Source organism: Pristiophorus japonicus, chromosome 5 (assembly GCF_044704955.1).
Source record: "Pristiophorus japonicus isolate sPriJap1 chromosome 5, sPriJap1.hap1, whole genome shotgun sequence".
NCBI classification, from domain to species: Eukaryota; Metazoa; Chordata; class Chondrichthyes; family Pristiophoridae; genus Pristiophorus; species Pristiophorus japonicus.
The window spans coordinates 63,937,490-63,963,173 of NC_091981.1; the positions used below are offsets into that span (position 1 = coordinate 63,937,490).

Genomic DNA, 25,684 nt, shown 5'->3' on the forward strand with positions numbered 1-25,684 from the left:
ATTATATTTATTTGTTTTTAGAAAAATTCATTTAGAATGGGAGGAAAGACAGGGGAGAGATGGTTGGGAAAGAGGATGGGTGTGATGAAAGGGACGAGGCCCGTGTGTGTGTTGGGGCCTGGACATTTTGCATACCAGGGTCCTACTGTTTTGTGTTAGGGGCCTGACTGTGTATGCATGGGAGGTCTCGACATTTGTATGCTGTTTCTTAATGTATGGAGTTTCACAATTTAGTGCAGGAGGTTGTATGAATTTTCTGTGCATTGGGATTAATTTCTGCAAAATCATGCGGTCCACTCACTGGCTTCGACATGTGCTTTATTCCCATAGCTCCAAAAGGTTCAACATCCTTGATCTAGGCTCACATGAAGAATAGCCACTTGAAGTAATTACAGAGGGCGACCTGCAACCTAGCAGGAGACTGTTTTCAGTGAAGAAACGTTAAGAGGAAAAACATCTGCAATCACTATCCGAGTTTCCCGTCTGAATTGGAAATTCTATCATTTCTTCCCTGCCATTCACAGCCTCCCTCCCCAATTGTTGACATTCAGTTTGAATGTGCAATCACAGTATACAGGTGCAGCCCCTAAAATCCGGAACCCTCGGGACCAAGGCCATTCCAGATTCCAGGCTTTCGATTGGAGGGTGACATCACAGCCACGGGGGTAAATGATTGGTGATTGGTGATTGGTGAGTAGTTTTTCATTTTCTTTTCCTTTATCAGTAGGTAACCTTTATCATTGTTGTTGCCAAATTAAGTTAATCTAAGGGTTAAGTCATGGCAGGAGAGCTCGGACACGTGTCATGCTCCTCTTGTGCTATGTGGTAACTCATGGACCCTTCCAGTGTCCCTGATGACTACATGTGCGGGAAATGTATCCTGCTGCAGCTCCTGACAGACCGCATTGCGGCACTGGAGCTGCGGGTGGATTCACTCTGGAGCATCCACGATGCTGAGGATGCCGTGAATAGCACGTTTAGTGAGCTGGTCATACCGCAGGTAAAAGTTACACAGACACACACAGATAGTGGATGGGTGACCAGCAGGAAGAGCAGTGCAAGGAAGGTAGTGCAGGGATCCCCTGCGGTCATCCCCCTCCAAAACAGATACACCGCTTTGGGTACTGTTGGGGGGGGGGGGGGGAGAGATAACTCATCAGGGGAGGGCAGCAGCATCCAAGTTCATGGCACCGTGGATGGCTCTGCTGCACAGGAGGGCAGGAAAAAGACGGAGAGCTATAGTGGTAGAGGATTCTATAGTAAGGGGATTAGATAGACGTTTCTGCAGCCGCAATCGAGACTCCAGGATGGTATGTTGCCTCCCTGGTGCAAGGGTCAAGGATGTCTCGGAGCGGCTGCAGGACATTTTGGAGAGGGAGGATGAACAGCCAGTTGGCGTGGTGCAGATAGGTACCAAGGATGTAGGTTAAAAAAAAACAGGATGAGGTCCTACAAGCTGAATTTAGGGAGCTATGAGTTAAATTAAAAAGAGGACCTCAAAAGGTTGTAATCTCAGGATTGCTACCAGTGCCACGTGCTAGTCAGAGTAGGAATCGTAGGATAGCTCAGATGAATAGGTGGCTTGAGTGGTGCAGAAGGGAGAGATTCAAATTCCTGGGACATTGGAACCAGTACAAACCCGACGGTCTGCACCTGGGCAGGACCGGAACCAATGTCCTAGAGGGAGTGTTTGCTTGTGCTGTTGGGGAGGGGTTAAACTAATATGGCAGGGGGTGGGAACCTATACAGGGAGACAGAGGGAAGTAGAATGGGGGCAGAAGCAAAAGATAGAAAGAAGAAAAGTAAAAGTGGAGGGCAGAGAAACCCAAGGCAAAAATCAAAAAGGGCCACAATATAGCAAAATTCTAAAAGGAGCAAAGTGTGTTAAAAAGACAAGTCTGAAGGCTCTGTGCCTCGATACGAGGAGTATTCATAATAAGGTAGACGAATTAACTGCACAGGCAGCAATTAACTAATATGATATAATTAGCATCACAGAGACATGGCTCCAGGGTGAACAAGGCTGGGAACTTAACATTCAGGAAGGATAGACAGAAAGGAAAAGGAGGTGATGTAGCGTTGCTGGTGAAAGAGGAAATTAGCGCAACAGTAAGGAAGGACATTAGCTGCTAGTGGGAGTTGTGTACAGATCACCAAACAGTAGTAGTGAGGTTGGGGACAGCATCAAAGAAGAAATTAGGGATGCGTGCAATAAAGGTACAGCAGTTATCATGGGAGACTTTTATCTGCATATAGATTGGGCTAACCAAATTAGTAGCAATACGGTAGAGGAGGATTTCCTGGAGTGTATTAGGGATGGTTTTCTAGACCAATATGTCGAGGAACCAACTAGAGGGCTGGCCATCCTAGACTGGGTGATGTGCAATGAGAAAGGATTAATTAGCAATCTTGTTGTGCAAGGCCCCTTGGGGGAAGAGTGACCATAATATGGTAGAATTCTTTATTAAGATGGAGAATGACACAGTTAATTCAGAGACTAGAGTCCTGAACTTGAGGAAAGGTAACTTTGATGGTATGAGACGTGAATTGGCTAGAATAGACTGGCGAATGATACTTAAAAAGGTTGACGGTGGATAGACAATGGCAAACATTTAAAGATCACAGGGATGAACTTCAACAATTGTACATCCCTGTCTGGAATAAAAATAAAACGGGAAAGGTGGCTCAACCGTGGCTAACAAGGGAAATTAAGGATAGTGTTAAATCCAAGGAAGAGGCATATAAATTGGCCAGAAAAAGCAGCAAACCTGAGGACTGGGATAAATTTAGAATTCAGCAGGAGGACTAAGGGTTTAATTAGGAGGGGGGAAATAGAGTACGAGAGGAAGCTTGCTGGGAACATAAAAACTAACTGCAAAAGCTTCTATAGATATGTGAAGAGAAAAAGATTAGTGAAGACAAACGTAGGTCCATTGCAGTCAGAATCAGGTGAATTTATAATGGGGAGCAAAGAAATGGCAGACCAGTTGAACAAATACTTTGGTTCTGTCTTCACGAAGGAAGACATGAATAACCTTCCGGAAATACTAGGGGATCGAGGGTCTAGTGAGAAGGAGGAGCTGAAGGAAATCCTTATTAGGCGGGAAATTGTGTTGGGGAAATTGATGGGATTGAAGGCCGATAAATCCCCAGGGTCTAATAGTCTGCATCCGAGAGTACTTAAGGAAGTGGCCCTAGAAATAGTGGATGCATTGGTGATCATTTTCCAACAGTCTATCGACTCAGGAACTGATCCTATGGACTGGAGGGTAGCTAATGTAACGCCACTTTTTAAAAAAGGAGGGAGAGAGAAAATGAGTAATTATCAACCGGTTAGCCTGACATCAGTAATGGGGAAAATGTTGGAATCAATTATTAAAGATGAAAGACAGGATTGGTCCAAGTCAGCATGGATTAATAAAAGGGAAATCATGCTTGACAAATCTTCGAAAATTTGTTGAGAATGTAACTAATAGAGTGGACAAGGGAGAACCAGTGGATGTAGTGTATTTGGACTTTCAAAAGGCTTTTGACAAGGTCCCACACAAGAGATTGGTGTGCAAAATTAAAGCACATGATATTGGGGGTAAAGAATGACATGGATAGAGAACTGGTTGGCAGACAGGAAGCAGAGAGTCGGGATTAACGGGTCTTTTTCAGAATGACAGGCAGTGACTAGTGGGGTGCCGCAGGGCTCAGTGCTGGGACCCCAGCTATTTACAATATACATCAATGATGGAATTGAGTGTAATATCTCCAAGTTTGCAGATGACACTAAGCTGGGTGGCAGTGTGAGCTGTAAGGAGGATTCTAAGAGGCTGCAGGGTGACTTGGACATGTTAGGTGAATAGGCAAATGCATGGCAGATGCAGTACAATGTGGATAAATGTGAGGTTATCCACTTTGGGGGCAAAAACACGAAGGCAGAATATTATCCGAATGGTGGCAGATTTGGAAAAGGGGAGGTGCAACGAGACCTGGGTGTCATGGTACATCAGTCATTGAAAGTTGGCATGCAGGTACAGCAGGCGGTGAAGGAGGCAAATGGTATGTTGGCCTTCATAACTAGGGGATTTGAGTATAGGAGCAGGGAGGTCTTACTGCAGTTGTACAGGGCCTTGGTGAGGCCTCACCTGGAATAGTGTGTTCTGTTTTGGTCTCCTAATCTGAGGAAGGACGCTCTTGCTATTGAGGGAGTGCAGCGAAGGTTCACCAGACTGATTCCCGGGATGGCAGGACTGACATTTGAGGAGAGACTGGATCGACTGGGCCTGTATTCACTGGAGTTTAGAAGGATGAGAGGGGATCTCATAGAAACATATCAAATTTTGGACAGTTTAAATGTGGGAAGAATGTTCCCGATGTTGGGTAAGTCCAGAACCAGGGTACACAGTCCAAGGATAAGGGGTAAGCCATTTAGGACTGAGATGAGGAGAAACTTCTTCACTCAGTGTTGTTGACCTGTGGAATTCTCTGCCGCAGAGAGTTGTTGATGCCAGTTCATTGGATATATTCAAGAAGGAGTTAGATATGGCCCTTACGGCTAAAGGGATCAAGGGGTATGGAGAGAAAGCAGGAAAGGGGTACTGAGGTGAATGATCAGCCATGATCCTATTGAATGGTGGTGCAGGCTCGAAAGACCGAATGGCCTACTCCTGCACCTATCTTTTATGTTTCTATGCTTTCACGAATCCGGAAACACCCGAGCCCAGGTTCGGGTATTTCCGGATTTCGGAACGTCAGAAAGGGGCAGGGGGATGGCGAAAGATTCCTGCCAAGGAGCTGTTCAGGCCGGCTGGCCCCGCCGAGATGGTGTTCGGGCGGGTGGGCGGGCGAGGAGGCCCCGAGGTAAGGGCAGCGGCGATGAGATGAGGCTTGAGGCCGGGTGGCGGTGGGCCCCAGAGGTCGGCGGGGTCGGCGGATCTGGATTCCGGAACATTCCAGAACTCCGGATTCTCGACGCTGCACCTGTAGTAGGATCTGACCACACTACGAGCAGTGAGAATTTTTAAATTGACAATCACTATAGATTGATCCTTTTACAATTGATTCTTGCTTGATGCAGATAATTTGAGAAGCTGTGGGTGTATAAAATGATCGAATATACAAGAAAACTTGCCATAGTCGGATAAGGCAGGTGAGCCACACAGCCCAGAATCGCTCCCCAGTATCACCTGAGTAAGCTGATCTCAGCCAGGGCTGCATTAACGGAGCTACAATTGACCTCTGGATCATAATGCTGATCACTATCCAGTGACCCTAGCTGTAAAATGTGAGCCACTGAGTGAATGAGAGGGCAAGAGATAAAGAGACCGAGAGATTGGGCTGGATTTTCGGCTTGGTTGCGCTTCAGTGTGTGCCACGGAGGGGCGGTAAATGGTGTCTCTAGGCATAACGCTGGGCATCCAGCGTTTACCGTCCAGCCGGAAAATTTGGCTCACGGTTTGCAGAGGCGCAAAAACTTACTGCCCCGCTGTCTAGTTTCACTGAGATCACGACATCAATCGTTGTGCAATGCTCTGCTACCGCCCCGGATACAAAATTCAGCCACAACGCCTCATTTAACGCCCGCCCCAGGAAATGTCTGAAAAGCCAGGCATTCCCAGGGTGCAGCAAGCGGTTTTGGCAGCGTATTTAAATGTGGGATGAGGATCCTACATCGCAGGTCCCATTGGCTGCAACGGTTGTGCACATCACATTATGCGAAGCTCCGACTTGCAAACGGCACTTTTATCTGCCATTACAGTGCCCTTACAACTACAGTGAGAGAACTGAATGGGGCATTATTAGTTCGACAGCATATCATGCTCCATGCTATTGCCAGGCGGCATCAAATTAGAAAAAGGGCTCTTGGCCATGTCAACCCACGGATGAGGTGAAGCCGAAGACGTCTGGGGAAGAGGGTTTACCACCCACGTGTTTACAGGCAACCATACCTCAAGTTCTCTGAGGAGCAGTGTGTGAGAAGGCTGCTCTTCCGAAAGAAAGTGCTAACAGAATTATGCCACGTCCGACAGGCAGATCAATGCCTGGACTGCTCTGGAGGCTGCCTTCAATACTTCCCTCAACAGGTATCCGAATTCATTGTGGTGTGCTGCATGTTGCACAACGTGGCCATCATGAGGAGGCCAGGCATTGCCAATGGGAATTGCATGCCCACCTCAGAAGGAGGAGGACGACGAAGAGGAGCTGGCGAGGCCCCCATTGAATAGCCACACCATCCACGGGGGAGGCAGCATGGAGATATAGCCGGACCAAGTGTCGCAAGTTGCCAGCACATAATGGACCGGCTCTCCTAAATGGAGGAAGTTGAGGGATGGAGCTAATACTGGACTCGCTATGTGCCCCCATAAAGGCAGAACTCCGGTGAACATTGGAATGATACACAAGACACCAATGGCAAAGGATGAATCATAAATTTTACTGCAACAAAGTAACAAAAACTCCCATCAAAATAAAACCATACAATATACAACGTTATGCTGCAGGGCACTGAGCTGCAATGAAGTTCCTTACATCAACAAAACTTTTTTTTAACATCGCGATTTTCCACAGGGGCGCACAAACTTCCTTGTGTAATGCCTGATTTTGCACCCCCCACCCCGGATCATGGAACCTCATTTTTTGCAGAATTTTGCAAACTAGAGCGCAAACATTTTCCAGGCAGCATCAGTACCGCCCCACCACCATTACCACCCCGAAATCTCAAAAGCTGAGCAAAAGAAAAATGTCAGGCGAGGACAGGATCAGACAAAAAACAGAAAATACTGGAAACACCAGATGCTGCCAGACCTGCTGAGTGTTTCCAGTATTTTCTGTTTTTCTTTCAGATTTCCAGCAAATGCAGTCATTTTCTTTTTTGAGGACAGGATCAGGTTTGGCTTTACTGCCCTCTCTACTTGGTGTGGTCGAATAGCCTGTCGGCACTCTCTCTTTACCTCGCACGTTAAGAATGGTCACTTGGACAGGTCCCAGAGAGTGACGGGCATTGGTGAAACTGTACATCAGCAAGGAGACAACAGTTTCAGGAAAAAGGTGAGGGTTAAACAGGCAGGAAAAGGAGACAGGGCTTTTTCTTTTGAAGAAAAGAAACTGCATTTTAATCATTGCACAAGCCTGAAAAGAATGCTGACACCCAGCAGCAGCAGATTCTTTTTGCAGAATTTGTTTATTTTAATTCTACAATCACCATTGTAGGAGCATCACCATCACATTGACTGCAGTGGTTGAAGATGATCGTCCATCACCACCCCTTTTGGGGGCAAGGACGGGCAATAAATGAGGCTGTGCCAGCATCATCCACACCCCGAGCGCAAATTTTTTTAAAAGATTCAAAGTCAAGAGTGTCTTCACACCAAGCAAATATGAAAGTAAGTTTTCTGTTAAAATAGGTTTTAAATTACATTCAGACATTTAGTTTTAACTTTGCCAAAAATAAACACAATTGAAGCTGTAGAAATATATCCATCAGCAATTAGAACACTGATCCTATATCGGTGCGTTTAAATATATTACTTCAATGTGTCTATATGGCAGGTAGGGTGGGGGGGAAAGAGGGGGAAGAGGAGAAAAGAGATGGCTCCATCCCAGCAATCACTATCATGAGCCTTTAGTTACTTTTATCTTCTTGAATACGGACTCTTGCCTCATGCAGCTGTTAGAGACCGAAAGCTAAATGTGCAACATTATTTTTTTTTAAGATGGTGACCCTTTTTTAAAAAAAAACGCCTTCCTGACTATTACCATGCTGCCTGTGGCCAGTAAAAGCACTGTCCCAATAGCAGTGGTAGTGACTTATGACATCAATACTGTGGTGTATGTAGCACTCAAATCACTGACTCCACACGATCTGGTGTTGTAGTAACTGCTGTGACCTTGGTCCTTTATTGTGCAACTCCAGAGTGCCTCTCAGGTGTGGTGGCAGCCTTTTATACTCTGTCTTGCAGGTACTTTCAGGTCTCCCACCACAGCGCCCTCTGTGGCGCACCATTGTACTTATACATTTAATGTACCTGGACAATACATAACATCTCACTCCCCCCTTAATTCCAAGAGCCATTGCCAGTAACCTTGGCCTTGTTCATCCTGGTTGATTTGAGTGTGTGAGTCCATGACCATCCACTTCCCTCTTTCCCCCTCCCCACCCCCCATGTAGAGATTATGCTTGCGATCCGGTGCAAGCATGTGGTATTAGCAGTCCTTACATGGGTGATGAAGTCACGAGTATAACCCCCAACAGAAAGCAGGTATACATGGACAGTACATTTGTATGGTACATATATTGTATGGTACAGATGCTAAGTCAAAAGGTTGCAGGTACACTGAACAGTTATTTAATCCCAGCTCACTGGGTGAGGTACGGTCGGTGTCAGTATGCTGCCCCTTTTTGCCCGAGGTAATGAGCTGCGCTGAGACAGGGTATTACAACTAGTGCGTTGCCTCTGTTCTCAGTAGTTGCCTTAGCGGCTCATCTGCAGCCGCTGAACCATTGCATGAATCACGTAAAATAGAAAATCTCCTTGGTCCATTAGGCATGTTAGTCACGGACCCCTTAACCCTTTTACTTGTACCTCGTGGTATTAACTCTTTTCGTAAATCATTCATATCCATCATTTTAAACACAGTACCCATATAGCATCAAAGTATTAACTCTTATCCTAAATCACGTCATCATACAAATCACATTACTCAATTAGACTCGCTCTTGCCTTACAAATGTCTCTGTAGGGACTGCCAACGGTGTAAGGCCCTTTTAAAGCTCCCGGGTGCATTTCCCTTTTAAGACGCCATTTTATGGTTCCCACGAGGCTTCCACTGGGCGCCGCCATTTTAGTTGCTCTGCTTGCCTTTGTTCTGCTGAACTCTGCTGCTCTTGAGCACGCTGGCATGACGTTTTAGGAAGAACTAGAAGGGGTAAAGAAGGAAGAAGAAAAACGGCCAAGAACGATTGAATCTTGAATTGTGGCAGAAATGGTTCTGTGGATTCGATCAGTCATAGTCCCTGTGGCCTCCGTAACTGCCGCCTAATCTGCCGCTCTGGCTCTTGTGCCCACCCGAGTAGCTGTCGCGTTCTCCCGGGTCATACCTGCCGCCGCTGTAGCCTCCGCCGCTGCTGTAGCCTCCTCTCCTGCCGTTCCGGCCTCCACCGTAGCTGCAACCCGATTTGTCGTCCGTCGATGGATTTCCTGATCAACGCCTGCTCTTCCAGGGTCTGCTCGTCTGTGGAGGCTGCAGGATTGCTTGAGGTCAGGAGTTCTGGGCTGCTGTCGTCTGTGTGGGGATTGAGACTGCCGATGAACGGCTTCTTTTATCAGAGTCTATCTTTAATTACAGAATGCACTCCCTCACCCTCACACACAGAAATATCAAGAAAATTAAAATGCAAGCCTTTGCAAGGGTTCAATAAACAAATTTTTACTTTTTCTGCAGCACTTTTTAAAATGGCCGAGTGCCAATGTTTCCTTCACACTGCGCGTGCGCGAACGCTCCAACGCGCACGCGCAGGGTTGCCGGCACGAAAAAAACTCATTTAAATTGTACCCGCCCCCTCCTACTTACAAAATCGGCGCGAGTGGTAGGCTCCGCCCCCTGTGCGCCGTGCCAAGCAGACATCGAGCTGCAAAGCGCTCGAGAATAGCGCGTTTTTTTTCAGGCGCCGTTTTCGGCGCGAAAAACAGGCGCCCAGCTCGGAGGGGCGCCTGTTTTGCCGTGTGTGGAAACTTGGGGCCATACAGTCCAAACAACGCCTCATCATCTGCCTGCTCCTTGCTGGATGGTGGATTCTCTACCATCTCCTCAGCCAGACGGTGAGTCAGGTTTCTTTTGCACATACGCTGAAGGTGGCCTTGCGTGTAGCAGGTATTGCACGTATACTCTGCAAACCTGCACCGGTGAGCCCCATGGCTTCCTCCGCAGCGCGCCAGCATGGTGCTACTCGATTAGCCCCCCTCGGCGGACTCGGAGTTCCAAGACCCCGAGGTCCGTGCTCCCTGCCCTGGGCAGAGCCACGTTCTGCAGTTTTGTCCGTGGTGGGCGCTATCCTGTGGACAGTGCCTGCCGGGTTCGAGACTGTGTGGATCATCTGCTTGGTGCTGCACGTCAAGGTTATAAATGCCCTGCTGATGGTGATGGCTTGCTTCAGGGTGACTGTGGGTTCAGTGGATAGCAGCTTGTGAAGGAGACCCTCATGGGCAATCCCCATAAAAAGACATCTCGCAACGCGTCGTCAAGGTGTGTGCCAAAATCACACGGCGCCGCGAGTCTCCTGAGGTCCGCAGCATATTTGGTGACATCCTGGCCCTCAGGTCTGCAGTGGTAGTAGAATTTGTGCCGGGCCGTGAGAATGCTCTCCTTCGGTTTCAGTTGGTCATGAATGAGTGCGATCAGCTCCTCATATGACTTACACCTGGCGCTCGTGGGTGTCAGCAAATCCCTGACAAGACAGTAAACCTCATCACCACAACTGGAAAGCAATATCGCCTTACGCTTCTCAGTGCATCAGTGTTCCCCGTCAGGTCGTTTGCTGTGAAGTAGTACGCGAGCCTTTCCGTAAAGGCTTCCCAATCATTGCCCACCGTAAAATCTTTTAGCGAGCCCAGAGTAGCCATGGTTGCGTGAAGTTCGTCCGTGTCCTTGTCGCCAATGTGATGTTTGTAGCACTCAAATCACTGACTCCACATGGTCTGGTGTTGTAGTAACTGCTGTGACCTTAGTCCTTTATTGTGTAACTCCAGAGTGCCTCTCAGGTGTGGTGGGCAGTCTTTTATACTCTGTCTTGCAGGTACTTTCAGGTCTCCCACCACATAGCCCTCTGTGGCGCACCATTGTACTTATACATTTAATGTACCTGGACAATACATAAATACCTTGCACACGCGCCGTAGCTATCAAACCGTCACGGGCAGTTTGTGCACGTGCACTATGGCAAGACCTGAGGCGCAGTCGATTTACAGAGCCAGCGGCGCCATCCACTGGTAAATACAGCACTGCAACGCAGTTAGGTTGCGCTTAGATTTTTTTTTATTCGTTTGCAGTATAAAACAGTTTTGAATACTGAAAGTCAATTTGTAAACAGCAACTGTGAGCATGCATCATCAGGCAGGCAAAGAAGGAATTATAAAAACTCTTGATTTATATTAGAAATAGGTCAGGTATCTACTGCTGATGGAAGTTCCTTTACATCATACTAGATTCATGTTAGTTGTCGTTTCCTGAATCGTGGATAGTTGTAATCTGAATGTAAAACTCACTAAAACCAACTACTCCAAAGGCTTGAGCACAGAGCTTGGAGACAGGGCTGTGGAAATTGCAATCGGAGTGGATCGCAAGCAGAGAAGAAGAATTTGCTGATAATAGGAATTCGGTGGAGAGGAAGAAGGCGGTTTCTCGCGCCAACTCAAAGTTTTTTTTTTTAAAGTTATTCATTCACGGGATGTGGGCGTTGCATTTATTGCCCACCCTAGTTGCTCTTGGTAGTGCTGAGCCACCTTTTTGAACCGCTGCAGTCCTTGTGATGAAGGTACTCCCAGTGCTGACTTTGCCGTAGCGGTTTGGCACAAATGAGTGGCTTGCTCGGCCATTTCAGAGGGCAGTTGCTGTGGGCCTGGAGTCATGTATAGGCCGGATGAGGATTGACAGATTTCCTTCCCTTAAGGACATTCGTCAACGAGTTGGGTTTTTACAACAATCCGGTAGCTTCATGGCCACCATTACTGATGCTAGCTTTAAAAAAAATTCTAGATTTATTTAATTAACTGAATTTAAATTCCCCAGCTGCCATGGTGGAATTTGAACTCGTGTCTCTGGATCACTAGTCCAATAACATAACCACTACGCCACTGTACCCACCCCCCAAGTATCGAGATGGCTAATATATAGTTTCTTCGTGTTTAGTATCTCTGTGGTGCTTGTTAAACTTGAGTACATTTTTTCTCTCTAAGTTTGGTCAGTGGGTTACACTAAAGTTTAATTAGTAGTTTATTAAATAGAGGCATGGCAGGGCACCTCTATCCCATCAAATGCACATCCTGTGCCATGTGGGAAGTCCATGATACTTCTCGTGTCCTGGACAACCACATCAGGAAGTGATGTCAGGTGGAGGAGTTTGAGCTCCAGGTTTCGGAGCTTGAGTAGCAGCTGGATCACTGCAGTGCATCCGCAAGGCTAAGAGCTATGTGGATAGTATGTTTCAGGAGGTGGTCATCTTGCAACTTAAGAGTTGCAGGCAGAGAGGGAATGGGTGACTGCTAGACAGACGAGAACCAGGCAAGAGTCAATGAGTGCATCTTGCTCTCCAACCGGTATTCTGTTCTGAATACTGGTGAGGTCGATAGTTCCTTTGGGGAGTATGGCCAGAGCCATGTCCCCAGCACCATGGGTGGCTTAGCTGTCCGGGGGGGCGGGAGGATGTGGTGAAGGTCAGAAACAGCAATAGTGAAGGAGATTCAATAGTTTGGGGAACAGACAGGTGTTTCTGCAGCTGCAGATGCGCCTCCAGGAAGGTTTGTTGCCTTTCTAGGATCAAGGATATCACTGAGCGGCTGCAGGACATTCCAAGGGGGGAGGGTGAACAGCCAGAGGTCGTGGTCCACATTGGTACCACTGATATAGGTAGAAGGAGGGATGAGGTCCAGGAGGCAGATTTTAGGGAGCTAGGAAAGAGATTACTAAACAGGATCTCAAAAGGTAGTAATTATGGATTATTCCCGTTGCCATGTTCTACTGAGTACAGAAATAGGATAGAGCAGATGAATGCGTGGCTGGAGAGATGGTGCAGGAGGGAGGGCTTTAGATTCTTGAGGCACTGGGACTGGTTACAAGGGAGGTGGGACCTGTACAAGATGACGGGTACAAGATCACCTGCAGTGATACCCACCCTACCTGTATGGCTCAGAGACGTGGACCATATACAGTAGACATCTCAAATCGCTGTAGAAATATCACCAATGATGTCTCCGCAAGATCCTGCAAATCCCCTGGGAGGACAGACACACCAACGTTAGTGTTCTCGATCAGGCCAACAACCCCAGCATCGGAGCACTGGCCACTCAACCAGTTCCGTTGGGCAGGCCACATTATTCGCATGCCCGACACAAGACTCCCAAAGCAAGGGCTCTACTCGGAACTCCTACAGGCAAGCGAGCCCCAGGTGGGAAGAGGAAACGAATCAAAGACACCCTCAAAGCCTCCTTGATAAAGTGCAACATCTCCACCGACACCTGGGAGTCCCTGGCCAAACGCCGCCTTAAGTGGAAGAACAGCATCCAGGAGGGCGCTGAGCACTTCGAGTCTCATCGCCGAGAGAATGTAGAAAACAAGCGTAAGCAGCGGAAGGAGCGTGCGGCAAACCAGACTCCCCAGCCACCCTTTCCTCTAATGACTGTCGGTCCAACCTGTGACAGAGATTGTAATACCCGCATTGGACTGTACAGTCACCTGAGAACTCACTTTTGAAGTGGAAGCAAGTCTTCCTCGATTTTGAGGGACTGCCTATGACGATTTAGGGAAAGAAGCTGGGCAAGTGGAAGGGGTTTCAGTGGGAGAGCATTTGAGGTAGTGATCATAATTCAATTAGATTTAGCAGTTATGGAAAAGGACAAAGATAGATCAGGACGAGAAATTCTTGATTGGGGAAAGGCCAATTTTACTAAGCTGAATTGTGATTTAGCAAAAGTGGATTGGAAACAGCTACTTAAAGGTAAATCAGTGTCAGAGCAGTGCGAGGCATTCAAGGGTTCAGAGCAAATATGTTCCCACAAAAAAAGGGGTGGGACTCCAAAATCTAGAGCCTCTGGATATTATGGGGCATACAGGGTAGGATAAGGCAAAAAAGGGAAGTTTGTGTCAGATACCGAGAGCTAAATACTGCAGAAAGCCGAGAGTATAGAAAGCGCATGGGTTGAAATTAAAAATTAGGAAAGCAAAGAGAGGGCATGAAATAATATGGGCAAGTAAACTCAAAGGAAAACCCAAAGATGTTTTATAAATACATAAGAACATAACATAAGAATTAGGCACAGGAGTAGGCCATTCGGCCCCTTGAGCTTGCTCCACTATTCAATAAGATCATGGCTGATTTTTTTTTTTGCCTCAACTCCACCTTCCCCATATCCCTCGATTCCCATAATATTCAAAAATCTAACGATCTCTCTTGAATATAGTAAGCATCTGTACCTCTCTGGGGTAGAGAATTCCAAAGACTCACCACCCTCAGTGAAGAAATTTCTTCTCATCTATCCTAAATGGCCAACCCCTTATTCTGAGACTGTGACCCCTGGTTCTCAACTCCCCAGCCAGGAGAAACATCCTCCCTGCATCTACCCTGTCAAGCCCTGTAAGAATTTTGTATATTTTAATGCGATCACCTCTCATTCTTCTAAACTCTAGGGCATGTAGGCCTAGTCTACTCAATCTCTCCACGGAGGACAACCTCCCCATCCTAGGATTCAGTCGAATGAACCTTCGTTGCACTCCCTCTATGGCAAGTATATCCTTCCTTAGGAAACCAAAACTGTGCACATTACTCCAGGTGTGGTCTCACCAGGGCCCTATATAATTGCAGTAAGACATCTTTACTGTTGTACGCAAATCCCCCTGTAATAAAGGCCAACATACACCATTTGTTTTATTAATTGCTTGCTGTACCTGCATGATAACTTTGTGATTTGTGTACAAGGACACCCAAGTCCCTCTGAACATAAATATTTCCCAATCTCACCATTTAAAAAATACTCTATTTTTCTAACCAAAGTGGATAACTTCACATTTTTCCACATTATATTCCATTTGCCACGTTCTTGCCCACTCACTTAGCCTGTCTCCATCCCCTTGAAGTCTCTTTGTATCCTCCTCACAACTTACAAAGCTAGGGGAGAATGTATCAGCAAACTTGCATATATTACATTTGGTCCCCTCATCCAAATCATTGATTTAGATTGTGAATAGCTGAGGCCCAAGCACTGATCCTTGCGGTACCCCACTAGTTATAGTCTGCCAACCTGAAAATGACCCGTTTATTCCTACGCTCTCTTTTCTGTCCATTAACCAATCCTCAATCCCATGAGCCCTAATTTTGTTTAATAACCTCTTGTGTGGCACCTTATCGAATGCCTTCTGAAAATCCAAAGACACCGCATCCACTGGTTCCCCCTTATCTATTCTGCGAGTTACAACCTCAAAAAACAGATTTGTCAAACATGATTTCCCTTTCATAAATCTGTGTTGACTCTGCCTAATCCTATTATTATTTTCTAAGTGCCCTGTTACCACATTCTTAGTAAATAGATTTTAGCATTTTCCCTACTACTGATGTCAGGTTAATTGGTCTGTAGTTCTCTGTTTTCTCTCTCTCACCTTTCTTAAATAGCGGGGTTACATTTGCTACCCTCCAATCCAAAGGAACCTTTCTAGAATCCATGGAATTTTGGAAGATGGCAACCAATGCATCCACTATCGTTATAGCCACCTCTTTCAAAACCCTAGGTCCAGGGGATTTATCGGCTTTCAGTCCCATTAATTTCTTCAGTACCATTTTTTTACTAATACTAATTTCTTTCAGTTCCTCATTCTTGCTAAACCCTTGGTTCTCCACTAGTTCCAGGTTGTTTTTTACATCTTCTTCCATGAAGACAGACAAAGTATTTGTTTATTTCTCTGCCATTTCCTTATTCCCATTATAATTTCTCTTGTCTCAGCCTGTAAGGGACCCACATTTAATTTTGCTAATCTTTTCCATACCTATAGAAGCTTTTACAGTCTGTTTTTATGTCTCTCGCTGGTTTACTCTCATTCTATTTTCTCTATCAATTCCTTGGTCCTCCTTTGCTGAATTCTAAAATCTTCCCAATCCTCAAGCTTAGTGTTCTTTTTGGCAACATTATAAGCCTCTTCCTTTGATCTAAGAGAGAGCAAGAGGATAACTAAAGAAAGAGTAGGGCCTATTAGAGACCAAATTGGAAGCTTATGTTTGGAGGCGGAAGGTGTGGGTATGGTTCTTAATGAATACTTTGCGTCTGTCTTCACAAAATAGAGGGACGATGAAGACATAGTATTTAAGGAGGAGGAGTGTGAAATATTAAATGAGATAAACAGTGAGAGGGGAAGTATTAAGGGATTTGGCATCTTTGAAAGTAGATAAATCACCAGGCCTGGATGAAATGTATTCTAGGCCATTAAAAGAAGCAAGGGAGGAAATAGCAGAGGCTCTGACTATCATTATTCAATCCTCTCTGGCTACAGGCGTGGTGCCGGAGGACTACAAACGCTGTACCATTGTTTAAAAAGGGAGAACGGGATAGACCAAGTAATTACAGGCTAGTCAACCAAATCTCAGTGGTGGGAAAATTATTGGAAAAAATTCTGAGGGACAGTATTAATCGTCATTTAGAAAAGCATGGATTTGTTAATTGAAGGTCATGTCTGATTAACTTGATTGAATTTTTTTTAAAAAGGAGGAAACAAGGAAGGTTGATGAGGGTAGTGCTTTTGATGTAGTCTACATGGATTTTAGCAAGGCTTTTGACAAGGTCACACATGGCAGACTGGTCAGAAAAGTAAAAGCCCATGGGATCCAAAGGAATGTGGTAAGTTGGATCCAAAATTGGCTCAGTGGCAGGAATCAAAGGGATAATGGTCGACAGATGTTTTTGTGACTGGAAAGCTGTTTTCAGTGGGGTTCCGCAGGGCTCAGTACTAGGTCCCTTACTTTTTGTGGTATATATCAATGATTTAGGCTTCAATGTAGGGGGCATGATTAAGAAGTTTGCAGAGGATACAAAAATCGTGTGGCTGATTGTGAGGAAGAAAGCTGCAAACTGCAGGAAGTTATCAATGGACTGGTCATTTGGGCAGAAAAGTGGTAAATGGAATTCAATCCAGAGAAGGGTGAGGTAATGCATTTGGGGAGGGCTAACAAGGCAAGACAAGTGATAGGATACTGAGAAGTGTAGAGGAAAAGAGGGACCTTGGAGTGCATGTCCACAGTTCCCTGAAGGTAGCAGGACAGGTAGTTGAGGTGGTTAAGAAGGCATATGGGATACTTTCCTTTATTAGCCAAGGCATGGATAATAAGAGCCTAGGTTATGCTTGAATTGTATAAAACACTAGTTAGGCCAGAGCTAGAGTACTGCGTACAGTTCTGGTTACAGGAAAGATGTGATTGCACAGCGGAAATTGACGAGTATGTTGGCAGGACTAGAGAATTTTAGCTGTGAGGAAAAATTGGATCGGCTGGGGATGTTTTCTTTGGAGCAGAGGAGGCTGAAGTGAGACTTGATTGACATGTATACAATGATGAGGTGCCTAAATAGAGCAGATCAACCCTCCTTGTTACCTCCTTAAAAAATTCAATCAATTTAGTCAGACACGATCTTCCCTTAACAAATCCATGCCTACTGTCCTTCATTAATCCATGCCTTTCTAAAGGACGACTACCCTAATAGTAACTGGGGGGAGAAAGTAGTGTGAATGGTACAGAGGGTGCGGAATTCCTAAAGTGCATTCAAGAGAACTTCATTAGCCAGTATGTAACAAGCCCAACAAGGGAGGGTGCGGTTCTGGACTTGGCTTTGGGGAATGAAGAAGGGAAGGGTATCAGTGGGAGAGCATTTTGGTGCTAGTGATTATAATTCAGTAAAATTTAGGGTAGGTATGTAAAAGGATAAAAGGTGGACAAGGAAAAAAAAGTTCTCAAATGGGGTAAAGCCAATTTTGCTGAGCTGAGATGGGATTTGGCCAAAGTGGACTGGAAACAGGTACTTGCTGGTAAATCAGTGTCAAGCAGTGGGAGGCAAAGAGATCCTGAGGGTACAGAGCAAGTATGTTCCCTTAAAGAAAAAGGGTGGGGCCAACAAATTTAGAGCCCCCTGGATGTCAAGGGACATACAGGGCAAAACAAAGAAAAAAAGGGAAGCTTATGACAGAAACAGAGAACTCAATAATGCAGAAACTCGAGGAGTATAAAAAGTGCAGGGGTGCAATTAAGATATCAGGAAAAGCATGAAAAAATGTTGCCAAGTAAAATCAGGGAAAACCCAAGGATGTTTTATAAATACGTTAAGAGCAAGAGGATAACTAGAGAAAGAGTGGGCCTATTAGAGACCATAAGGAAATCTGCTTGTGGGGGCAGAAGACGCGAGTATAATTCTTAATTAATACTTTGCATCTATTTTCACAAACGAGAGGGGCGATGCAGACTTTACAATGAGGGAGGAGAAGTGTGAAATATTAGATAAGATAAAGATAGTGAGAGAGGAAGTACTGACATGCTTAGCAGCTTTGAAAATGGATAAATCCATAAGCCCGGATGAAATATATCCCAGGCCTCAGAGAAACAAACATAGAAACATAGAAATTAGGTGCAGGAGCAGGCCATTCGGCCCTTCAAGCCTACACCGCCATTCAATAAGATCATGGCTGATCGTTCAACCTCAGTACTCCGTTCCTGCTTTCTCTCCATACCCCTTGATCCCTTTGGCCGTAAGGGCCATATCTAACTCCCTTTTGAATATATCTAACGAACTGGCCTCAATAACTTTCTGTGGTAGAGAAGCAAAAGAGGAAATAGCAGAGGCTCTGACCATCATTTTCCAGTTCTCTCTGGCTACAGATGTGGTGCCAGAGGACTGGAGGACTTCTAATGTTTTACCTGTTTTAAAGAGGGAGAAAGGGATAGACCGAGCAATTAGAGGCCAGTCAGCTTAACCTCAGTAGTGGGAAAATTGGGAAAAATCCTGGATTAATCAAGGACAGTCAGCATGGATTTGTCGATGAGAGCAGTGCATATGATGTAGTGTATATGGATTTTAGCAAAGCATTTGTTAAGGTCCTACATGACAGACTGGTCACGAAAGTAAAAGCCCATGGGGTCCAGGGCAAAGTAGCAAGTTGGACCCAAAATTGGCTCAGAGGCAGGAAGCAATGGGTGTTGTGTGACTAGAAGACTGTATCCAGTGGGGTTCTGCAGGGCTCAGTGCTGGGTTCCTTGCTTTTTGTGGTATATACCAATGACTTGGACTTGAATGTTGGGGGTATGATTAAGAAGTTTGCAGATGACACTAAAATAGATTGTGTGGTTGATAATGAAGAGGAAAGCTGCAGAGTGCAGGAAGATATCAATGTACTGAGAATGTCATGAATAGCACGTTTAGTGAGTTGGTCACACCGCAGGTAAAGGTTACACAGCCAGATAGGGAATGGGTGACCATCAGGCAGAGCAGTAGAGGGAAGGTAGTACAGGGGCCCCCTGCGGTCATCTCCCTCCAAAACAGATATACCACCTTGGGTAGAAACATAGAAACATAGAAACATAGAAAATAGGTGCAGGAGTAGGCCATTCGGCCCTTCTAGCCCGCACCGCCATTCAATGAGTTCATGGCTGAACATTCAACTTCAGTACCCCATTCCTGCTTTCTCGCCATACCCCTTGATCTCCCTAGCAGTAAGGACCTCATCTAACTCCTTTTTGAATATATTTAGTGAATTGGCCTCAACAACTTTCTGTGGTAGAGAATTCCACAGGTTCACCACTCTCTGGGTGAAGAAGTTCCTCCGCATCTCGGTCCTAAATGGCTTACCCCTTATCCTTAGACTGTGACCCCTGGTTCTGGACTTCCCCAACATTGGGAACATTCTTCCTGCATCTAACCTGTCTAACCCCGTCAGAATTTTATATGTTTCTATGAGGTCCCCTCTCATTCTTCTGAACTCCAGTGAATACAAGCCCAGTTGATCCAGTCTTTCTTGATAGGTCAGTCCCGCCATCCCGGGAATCAGTCTGGTGAACCTTCGCTGCACTCCCTCAATAGCAAGAATGTCCTTCCTCAGGTTAGGAGACCAAAACTGTACACAATACTCCAGGTGTGGCCTCACCAAGGCCCTGTACAACTGTAGCAACACCTCCCTGCCCCTGTATTCAAATCCCCTTGCTATGAAGGCCAACATGCCATTTGCTTTCTTAACCGCCTGCTGCACCTGCATGCCAACCTTCAATGACTGATGTACCATGACACCCAGGTCTCTTTGCACCTCCCCTTTTCCTAATCTGTCACCATTCAGATAATAGTCTGTCTCTCTGTTTTTACCACCAAAGTGGATAACCTCACATTTATCCACATTATACTTCATCTGCCATGCATTTGCCCACTCACCTAACCTATCCAAGTCGCTCTGCAGCCTCACAGCATCCTCCTCGCAGCTCACACTGCCACCCAACTTAGTGTCATCCGCAAATTTGGAGATACTACATTTAATCCCCTCATCTAAATCATTAATGTACAGTGTAAACAGCTGGGGCCCCAGCACAGAACCTTGCGGTACCCCACTAGTCACTGCCTGCCATTCTGAAAAGTCCCCATTTACTCCTACTCTTTGCTTCCTGTCTGACAACCAGTTCTCAATCCATGTCAGTACACTACCCCCAATCCCATGTGCTCTAACTTTGCACATCAATCTCTTGTGTGGGACCTTGTCGAACGCCTTCTGAAAGTCCAAATATACCACATCAACTGGTTCTCCCTTATCCACTCTACTGGAAACATCCTCAAAAAATTCCAGAAGATTTGTCAAGCATGATTTCCCTTTCACAAATCCATGCTGACTTGGACCCATCATGTCACCTCTTTCCAAATGCACTGCTATGACATCCTTAATAATTGATTCCATCATTTTACTGTTGGGGGAGATGGCTCATCTGGGGAAGGCAGCAGCAGCTAAGTCCATGGCACCAGGATCTGTTCCCCTTGGCAGAGGGTCAACAACCAGGGGCATAGATTTAAAGTAATTGGGAGGGGGGGGGGGGGGGGTGGAGGGGTGAGGTATATAGAGGAAATATGAGGGAAAATTTATAGATCCAGAGGGTGGCGGGGGTCTGGAACTCACTGCCTGAAAGGGTGGTAGAGGCAGAAAGCCTCACCACATTTAAAAAATACTTGGATGTGCACTTCAAGTGCCGTAAAGTACACGGCTACATACCAAGAGCTGGAAAGTGGGATTAGGCTGGATTGCTCTTGGTCAGTCGGCGCAGACATGATGGGCCAAAGTGGCTTCCTTCTGTGCTGTAAATTTCTATGACCTATTTCCCCCAGCAGACAGGTCAATAACCAGGGGGCATAGATTTAAAGTAATTAGTAGACAAATTAGAGGGGAGTTGTGAAGAACTTCTTTCACCCAGAGGGTGGTGGGCGTCTGGAACTCACTGCCTGAAAGGATGATAGAGGCAGAAATGCTCATCGCATTTAAGAAGTACTTGGATATACATTTGAAGTGCTGTAACCTACAAGGCTATGGACCAAGAGTTGGAAAGTGGGATTAGTCTGAATAGCTGTTTTGCGGCCACCACATTCATGGGCCGAATGACCTCCCTCTGTCCTGTAAATTTCTATGATTCTATGACCTGCTATCAATAGTGATAGAGTGTCCTGGAAACTTTACATTTATCTTGCAGCCGGCTGCACAAAGCTCATGCTTCAAGACTCGGCAGCGCTAATGTGGGTTCACACAATGTGAAAGCAGCTATAAAGAATTACACCACTAGGGAGGAGTGCACAGTATTAGATTCATCCCCAATCTAATGTGCCCTTTTTAGTCATTAGAATGTGTGTCAAATTTAATGGGGAAATCAATGCCTGACTGTATATTATTTCTAGATCAGATTTTTAAAACTCCTCCATGTATATAATTAATGTGACCAACTAAAGTTGATCAGTACAATGCACCATGCTCTACAATCATTGGTTCTAAATTCAATTTATAAAGGCTTCCAAAAAATGTACTCACATTTTTCTCAAAATTGTCTGACCTTGGAATCTAATCAACACGTTTGTTCCACAGAGTGCTTCATATTTCGGACTCGGAGCTAGTTGTACACAAAGGCCCCGGCCCAGCTGACAGCAAAGACAAACGCTCAATCAGCAGCACAATTTAACATTGATCCATGCAAGTGAATAAGTCTATCACTTGCTTGCCTACTGTATTTGACTAGATTTTGGTGAGCTTCAGTGATTTGAATAACAAATACCCATAGCTACACGTGTCTTCACAAAACTTAGCAGAATGGTCTCCACTCACACCCTGACATCTGCTCTCAAATGTGGATTTACCACCATCTCTGTTCCAATAGGTGATGCAAGTTTTCTAGAGAATTATGAGCACACAGTGTACATGTTAAGTAAATGGCGCACCAAGAGTCGACAACTTATCAACAGAGAATATTCAATTAATCTCATGAAAAAAAAAGGCATCATTGAGTTTATTACAGTGCAATGATGCACCAGTACATAAGCACTATCCTGTCTAGTTCGATCTGTGACAATTATAGCAAATAGCTCATCGCAAGTAAAACCTGACTGGGTCAGAATTGTTGGTCACCCTCCTTTGGCTCGGCGTCTATTCTTTTTCTTTACGCATCCATGAAGCACTCTGGGTTGCTTTTCTACATTTAAGGCACTATATAAATGCAAGTTTCTGTTGTTGTAACCATCAGTTTAATTTACCTGTAACTCTCTGAAAGACTGCATTTCACCACCCCTCTTCCCCCCACCCACCCCCAGCCCTTTACCCCACAGGTAACTGGGTCAGATTGTATGGTCTCTTAATGGCCTTGAAATCCCAGCCTCCCCAGGTCCATCCTGGAAGGTACCGCAAAAGCCGGTTTTTGGCGTGCAATGCGCCTGCGCCAAAAAACGGCTTTTCCGATCTGTCAAGTTTCTGGCTTGACAGATCACTCACATCTCGGGGAGAAGGACATTCCCACAGCAGAGATTGGGCTATTTTCTCATCTCTTGCCCTGCGAATGTCCTTAAAACTCTTGCGCCTGGCAAAAGCAGACACATAGCCTACTTTTACCAGCGTAAGAGTTTTGAAACATACAAAAACATAAAAATAAAATTAAAAAAAAACATTTTAATGTTTAAAAAAAACCCTGCCCACTAAGGTAAGTTTATTTTAAACCATAATTAAAACCTTTTTTTTTTATAAATCGGCAAATATTTTCTTTTCCAAAAACATTTATATTAACTTTAATTTCTATAATGTATTTATGTGAGGTGTTTTAAAAATTTTTTTTAATGTAATGTTTGGGAGTGTTTTTCATTCATAGTAATAGGAGTTTTGGACTGGGTATCCAGGTCCACGTGGCTCCTACAGATGTCCAGGCGTGAACGCGCTCCGTTGCGCAAGAAGAGGAGGCCTCAGGACAGAGATCTCAGGCGCAGTACGAAAAGTAGGTGCGGATCTTTTTAGCCATTTTCTGGTGAGCGCGCACAGGAAGCAGAGGACCGGGAATCTCTTTCTTTGGCTCGGTATCCATTTTTGCCATTACGCCTCGGGACTTTTTTTTTGTCAATGACTGCAAATGCCAACATGAAAATGATTATCCCACTGGCAACATGTTCCAACAGCTACTGGGTATGACTGGGCAACAAACTAGATTTTGATGATCTGAATTACACTAACATTTTATCAAAGGAGTGTTGTATAGCGCAACACGCTCGTTGCTTTTACATTGAATGAGACTCGCACTGTAGCCTCTGTCCAAAAGTGTAGGTCCCACACAGCTAATAGCAAGTCACTTGTAAAACAGCCAGGACCTGCTAACAATGAGTTTTCTGGATTTCAAATTCGGCAAGTTCCGGCAGTTTTGCATTCAGCTATAGCTGGCAACTCGAGACAGTGGCTTTAGGTAAATAACCATAGCATTGTAGATCTCAGTATGTACATGTCTCAGCAGTTTCGATACATTTAATATTCTTAGTTAACTTAATTATTTATTCATAGGAAAGTGCTGTCATGTAACACAGGAGTGTTGCAATAAAGTCAGATTAACCCAGCTTCAGTGGTGCACCCTAACCGAATCGCACTGAACTGATGCAGCTCCCTTGTTTACAAAGCTATGTTCCTGTCTCTAACCAGCGCCAGCCCCACAGCCCTCAGAACTCTTGTGCTCCTCTAATTCTGGCCTCTTGTGCATCCCTGATTTCCTTTGCCCCATGTATTGGCAGCTGTGCCTTCAGCTGTCTAGCTGGAATCCCTCTCTATCTTTAAGACGCTCCTTAAAACCTTCCTCTTTGGTGGAGCTTTTGATCACCTGTCCTGAAATCACCTTATGTGGCATGGTGTCAAATTTTGACTGATAATGCTCCTGTGAAACATCTTGGGTCATTTACAACATTAAAGGCAAGTTATGTTCCACTATTCCCTTACAAATTCCAGGAAAGAAAGATAGGATGGCAATTTCCTGCACTAAACAGAGCTCAGTATTTTGCTTCTAAAACGCCAGCAAACTTTGCAATAAGCAGCAGATTGTCATCATCCAAGCACTTATCCTTGAGAGGACATTGCCACGATTAGCTTCTTCCAACCATTATGGTTCAGAGCTTTTACATGTGTCTCATCAGCAGTAAGGCCCATGTTATTAGGGAGCACTTGTATGTTGTCATCAATGTTCCAGTTAAACTGCATGGCGGTCTGGAGGTCCCGCACAGGCTGTTTCACCAGCTTTTCAATGCAAGAAACCGCGCAAGTGCAAAAACTGAATGGCCACATAGCCAGTTAAAGGGACCATGCACCCAAAAAAAAATTTAGAGGGAACATAGCTAGTCATCCAATCTTGCTCTGGGTCTACCTCATACAACCATAGAATGATACAATACAGACGAGGCCGATCATGCCTGTGCTAGCTCTTTGGTAGAGCTATCCAATTAGTCCCAGTCCCCTGCTCTTTCCCCATAGCCATCTGAATTTTTTCCCTCCAAGTATCTGTCCAATTCCCTTTTGAAAGTTACTACTGTATCTGCTTTCACCACCCTTTCGGGCAGTGCGTTCCAGATCATAACTCGCTGTGTAAAAAGATGTTTCCTCATGTCGCCTCTGGTCCTTTTGCCAATCATCTTAAAACTGATTTCTCTGGTTACCAACCTTTCTGCCACTGGAAACAGTTTCTCTTTATTTACTCTATCAAATCCATTTATTATTTTGCACATCTATCAAATCTCCTCTTAAGCTTTTCTGCTCCAAGGAGAACAACCCCAGCTTCTCCAGTCTCTACACATAACTGAAATCCCTTTGTCCCTGGTACGATTCTAGTAAATCTCCTCTGCACCCTCTTTAAGGCCTCAACATCCTTCTTAAAATATGGTGCCCAGAATTGAACACAATACTCTAGCTGAGGCCTAACCAGTATTTTATAAAAGTTTAGCATAACTTTCTTGCTTTTGTACTTTATGCCTCGATTAATGAGGCCAAGGATCACAGATTTTTTTAATATATAAAAACAGCCTTCTCAACAAGCCCTGCCATCTTCAAAGATTTGTGTACGTACACCCTGAGGCCTCTCTGTTCCTGCACCCCCTTTAAAATTGTACCATTTAGATTATATTGCCTCTCTTCATTCTTCCTACTAAAATGCATCACTTCAGACTTTTCTGTATTACATTTCATCTGCCATATGCCTGCCCATTTCACCAGTCTGTCTATGTCTTCCTGAAGTCTATTACTATCTTCATCATTGTTTACGACATTTCCGAGACTTTTTGAAATTATGTCCGGTATACCGAAGTCTAGGTCATTAATATATATCAAAATGAGCAGTGGTCCCAATATCGTACCCTTACTTCCCTCAGTACCTAGGATGCATCCCATCTGGACCGGGTGACCTTTCTACTTTGAGCAGTGCCAAGTTTTTAAGTACCTC

General features: G+C 45.1%; 1 protein-coding gene across 12 annotated transcripts in view; it reads right to left on the reverse strand.

Moving 5' to 3' along the window:
* Positions 1–25,684, reverse strand: part of atxn1a (ataxin 1a) — a 399,635-nt gene that overhangs the window by 40,802 nt on the left and 333,149 nt on the right. Inside the window, exons 1-2 of one of the 12 annotated variants that reach the window (XM_070880693.1) lie at positions 9,086–9,115; positions 8,709–8,904 (exon numbers count right to left, since the gene is read on the reverse strand). The exons of 9 other annotated variants lie outside the window; for them this stretch is intronic. The gene's annotated coding sequence lies outside the window, so the exon portion shown is untranslated. Of the gene's footprint in view, positions 1–8,708; positions 8,905–9,085; positions 9,116–12,879; positions 12,931–25,684 lie in introns of those variants that run through there. 2 more of the 12 variants (XM_070880694.1, XM_070880695.1) reach the window with 2 other exon arrangements.